This window comes from Salvelinus sp. IW2-2015, unplaced genomic scaffold (genome assembly GCF_002910315.2).
Source record: "Salvelinus sp. IW2-2015 unplaced genomic scaffold, ASM291031v2 Un_scaffold5847, whole genome shotgun sequence".
In the NCBI taxonomy this organism is placed as follows: Eukaryota; Metazoa; Chordata; class Actinopteri; order Salmoniformes; family Salmonidae; genus Salvelinus; species Salvelinus sp. IW2-2015.
The window spans coordinates 15,300-20,922 of record NW_019947112.1 but is presented as its reverse complement, the minus strand read 5'-3'; positions in this window follow the sequence as shown (position 1 = coordinate 20,922).

The window sequence follows — 5,623 nt, the reverse complement described above, 5'->3', positions numbered from 1 at the left end:
GAGGAAAGGAAAGGGCTCAACTCTAACCTGGTGGAGGAAAGGAAAGGGCTCAACTCTAACCTGGTAGAGGAAAGGAAAGGGCTCAACTCTAGTGCATTCATTCACAACCCCATGTTGTATTAACTTTCAGAGCAGATTACCTCTTACCTTTCTTTCCCCTTTTTACATGTTACATTTTGGCCAATTAGCAGACGCTCTTATCCATTGTAACTTCCTGTATATAGTTAGTGCTTCCTACTTAAGGTAGCTAGGAGAGATAAACTCATATCACAGTCATTGTAACTAAAACTTTCCTCAATGAAGCAGCTATCAGAAAAGACAGAGCTTGTAAGACATGTGCAGTAATAAAGGTGTTAGTTGTTAAGTTTATTAGAGGGGTTCTTGTGAACCTGGTAGACGTGAGGAAGGTCCCAGCGTCGAGCTCCCTCGGTGGGCTAGCTACGCCGTCAGGAGTCCCTGGGGATCCCAGGAGCCAGCGGTACTCCGTCAGGGTGTTGTTGATACCCTCGGAGACGCAGAGAGACAGGGTACGACTATAGTCTGGGTAGCGGGGGTCACAGGCCTGAAAATGAGGAAGGCGGATGGGGGAGGGGTATAAAACACGGTTACCATGGAGATATTTGAGGGTTTTCCCAACCATATATGGTCCTACAGTTCATTCAGAAAGTATTCAGGCCCCTTCCCTTTTCCCACATTTTGTTACGTTACAGCCTTATTCTAAAATGGATTAAATAAAAACATTTTCCATCATCAAACTACACACAATACCCCATAACTACAAAGCCAAAACAGTTGTTTAGAAATGTTTGCAAATTTATAAAAATAAAAAAACGTATTTACATAAGTATTCAGACCTTTTGCTATGAGACTGGAAATTGAGCTCAGGTGCTTCCTGTTTACATTGATCATCCTTGAGATGTTTCTACAACTTGATTGGACATGATTTGGAAATGCACACACCTGTCTATATAAGGCCCCACAGTTGACAGTGCATGTCAGAGCAAAAACCAAGCCATGAGGTCGAAGGAGTTGTTCGTAGAGCTCTGAGACAGGATTGTGTCGAGGCACAGATCTGGGGAAGGGTACCAATAATGTCTGCAGCATTGAACGTCCCCAAGAACAAAGTGGCCTCAATCATTTTATTTTTATTTATTATTTTTTATACCCCGTTTTTCTCCCCAAATACGATCTTGTCTCGTCGCTGTAACTCCCCAACCGTCTCGGGAGGCAAAGGTCGTGTCATGCATCCTCTGAAACATGACCCGCCAAACCTTCTTAACACCCGTCCGCTTAACCTGGAAGACAGCCGCACCAGTGTGTTGGAGGAAACACCGTGGTCAGGGAGGTGACCAAGAACCTGATGGTCAATCTGACAGAGCTCCAGAGTTCCTCTGGAGATGGGAGAACCTTCCAGAAGGACAAACATCTCTGCAGCACTCCACCAATCAGGCCTTTATGGTAGAGTGGCCAGATGGAAGCCACTCCTCAGTAAAAGGCACATGACAGACCTCTTGGAGTTTGCCAAAAGGCACCTAAAGACTCTCAGACCATGCGAAACAAGATTCTCTGGTCTGATGAAACCAAGATGGAGCTCTTTGGCCTGAATGCCAAGCGTCACGTCTGGAGGAAACCTGGCACCATCCCTACGGTGAAGCATGGTGGTGGCAGCATCATGCTGTGGGGATGTTTATCAGAGGCAGGGACTGGGAGACTAGTCAGGATTGAGGGAAAGATGAACGGAGCAAAGTACAGAGAGATCCTTGATGAACAAAATGTTTTTGCTTTCTCATTATTGGATATTGTGTGTAGATTGTTGAGAAAAGAAAACCATTTAATCCATTTTAGAATAAGGCTGTAATGTAACTAAATGTAGAAAAGGTCAAGGTGTCTGAATACTTTCCGAATGCACTGTATGTCGGAGGGTGAGCAACTCACCGTCACACACACAAGGGGGTACCCGGTGGGGGGGTGGGGGCTGGTTGTGGTCGGCGCGAGGGTTGGGTCATCATAGACCAGTAAGGACACCACGAGGGGTACAGCAGGGAACGTGATGCCCCACACATCACCCCCCTCCTTCTCCTCAATGAACACTGTCGCCTTGGTCACCTGGAGGAGGGAGGCAAAAAACAGATGCAAAGTCTTTTATCCATCCTGTGATCTCTATTGGTCTCTACTGGTCTCTACTAGTCTCTACTAGTCTCTACTGGTCTCTACTGGTCTCTACTAGTCTCTACTAGTCTCTACTGGCCTCTACTGGTCTGTAATGGCCTCTACTGGTCTGTAATGGCCTCTACTGGTCTCTGCTGGTCTCTACTCAGTCTCTACTGGTCTCTACTACTCTCTACTAGACCTTACTGGCCTCTACTGGTCTGTAATGGCCTCTACTGGTCTGTAATGGCCTCTACTGGTCTGTAATGGTCTCTACTGGTCTGTAATGGTCTCTACTGGTCTCTACTCAACAATTGACTTTCATCAGCTTAATTAATCACAGTTAGATGTTCAACTAAATTGGAGTGATTTTGGATTTGGTTTGGTGTCTCACCTGTCTCATGTCTCTCACCTGTGTGTCAGCCACCATATGTTGGTCAGGTGTGAGCTGTAGGGTGAAGGCCTCTCTCATCTCTCCCTCCTCGTCATACAGAACCTCTACCTCTACCAGACACTCTGTCTGGCCCTCAGAAAACACCAGCTCTGGGGAAACGGGCAACGAGCAAGTTATAGTTGTTTGTTTTTCTATTAGATTGTTCCATTTGGGAAAAGCATACTCCCTGTAGTTACGCTCTTCCTCTTTCTCTCGGCATCTCTCCCCTCCCCTCCCCCCTCTCCCCCCGCCTGCTGGCACTTCTCCATTCTCGCCCCTCACGTTGTGACAGAGGTGTAGGGCTTGTCCAGACTGCCAAGCCATCTTTAGTGTGCACACGCACTACGTGACACCCTGGAACGTACGTGCCATGGCGCTGCAGCGGCATACCTAGCAACGGTTTATCGGTCGCCGGGGGAACCGCGGCTCACACAGCCGGTATCGGAGGCCTGGAGAACTTGATACAGACTCGGAAACATCAAATTAATTAATCAGTCATCAGCCAGTCATATCAATCACGCTACAGTCGTCAATCAATGCAATCACCTGACATCAGTCAATAATCTAGCCTGACATCGCGTCAAGTCAATCAATAAATCATCAAGTCAAAATTTTTCCTTACGGTCTCTCCAATCAATGAATCGTTGACTATCTCCTCTGCTCTCACCAGCAACAAGCCCAGATCTAATTGGCTTGCGGGATTCGAGACAAGGCGAAACTCTTCTCTCCCAATCTCTAAGTCTGCACACCAGAGCCGAATCATTGGCTGCTCACGTGCTCACCTACAACACAACACACGCAACACACACACAACACAAACACACACACAACACACACAAGCACAACACACACACACACAACACAGACACACTACAACACACATCACACACACACGCACACCCAGCACACACACATCACACACACAAACACACAAAGACACTACAGCGTCTGACGAGCTAACCTTGTGGAACCACTGTCAGTCCATCTCAAAAATCCTATTTTCCCTAACCCCCAATAACCCTACTCAACCTATACCCTAGCTCCTAACCTACTAACCAGAAACTAACCCGACTCCTATACCACACCCCCTAACAACTAACTAGCCCTAGAAATACTAAATTCCCCTAAACAAACCCTAGCTCCTAACCCTAAGACTAACAACCTACTCTAACCGCCTAAAAATAACCCTAGCTCCTAACCTAAACTAACCCTAGCTCCTAACCCTAAACTAACCTAGCCTCCTACCTAACCAAACTAACCCTAGCTGCCTAACACTAAACTAACACCTAGACTCCTAACCCTAAACTAACCTAGCTCCTAACCCTAAACTATACCCTAGCTCCATCCCAAATAACCCTAACCAAAACCTAGCTAACTCAACCCAAACACCCTACACTACCTAGCTCCTAACCTGATCAACACTACACCCGCCTACCAATGAACCCTAAACAACCACCACCTAACCTAAACTACCCACTCTAACCTAACCAAACAACCGCTAATCCTAAACTAACCCTCGCCAGACCGCTAAACACCTCGTCTATACCTAAACAACCTAGCTCCTAACCCTAAACTAACCCTAACCCTAACCCTAAACTAACCCTAACCCTAACCCTAAACTAACCCTAGCTCCTAATTCTAACACTAATCCTAACCTTAACCCTAAACCCCTTATAAATAGCATTTGACCTTGTGGGGACCAACAAAATGTCCCCAGCTGGTCAATATTTTGTTAGTTTACTATTCTTGTAGGGACTTCTGGTCCCCACAAGAATAGTTAAACACGTCCACACACACACGAACAAACACACACACACGTTTATGTGACAAATGGGGACGTCAGATGAAAAACAGCAAAATGAGGACACACCTTCCAATCTGTCCTGATGTCCATCTGTTTGTACTTTCTCTAATGAAAAGACCCATACCCTCTCTCTTACCTGGCCTGAAGGTGACGATGGAGTCATCAGTGTCTGGTCTCTCATCGTAGTCCATCATCACCTGGGCGGAACCCTGGCGCGTGTAACATCTGACCACGGAGGTGAGGCTTAGGTCGCCGTCGCGGGTTACCACGGCAACCGCCCGCCCGTCGGCCTCGTCCACCCGGAGCTCCACTTCCCTGAACTGCACCCTGGGTACTGAGGCAGAGACAGAGGAACAATGAGCTGTTATGAAACCTGAAACATTATACAACCTAATGTAGCCACTCTGAAGAGCAAAGTATAGACAATGCTAAAAAATAGGGACTATATTGTGTCTCCTAACTCCTATAACTCACAATAAGGTATATATTGTGTCTCCTAACTCCTATAACTCACAGTAAGGTGTGTAATGTGTCTCCTAACTCCTAGAACTCACAGTCAGACATGGTGTCGTTGATAGTAATGGTAGCCAGGCTAGGTTGTCCTAGTGATGCGTTACTGGGCATGCTCAGAACCAGCTGGAAAGACTCCTCCCCCTCCATCACCGGACCACCCAGGTCATCCAAGATGGCCACCTTCACCGTCACCACGGTTATGCCCGGTGGGAAGTCAACACTTTGGCCAATGCCCACGTAGTCTAACCCCGCTTGGAGAGAGAGGGGGGGGTGGAGAAAGAGAGAGAGAGAGATGGGGAGGGTGGAGAGCGAGAGAGAGAGAGATGGGACGGTGGAGAGAGAGAGATTTTGATGAACTCCCATATCTACTGGGTGAAATACCACAGTGTTCCATCCCATATTTATGTGTATTTATTTTCCCTATTTGTACATCGTTACAACACGGTATATATACATAATATGACATTTGAAATGTCTTTATTCTTTTGGAACTTTTTCATTTTTATTATTTATTTCACTTTTGTTTATTATCTATTTCACGTGCTTTGGCAATGTAAACATGTTTCCCCTGCCAATAAAGCCCCTTGAATTGAATTGAGAGAGAGGAGATGGTTGGTGAGAGAGGGGAGGGGGAAGGATAGATAAAGAGGGGGGTGGAGAAAGGGAGGAGAAGGGGAGGAGAGAGAAGCTCCTCTTCTTTCTTCTCTCTTCAGTCCTCTCTCTCT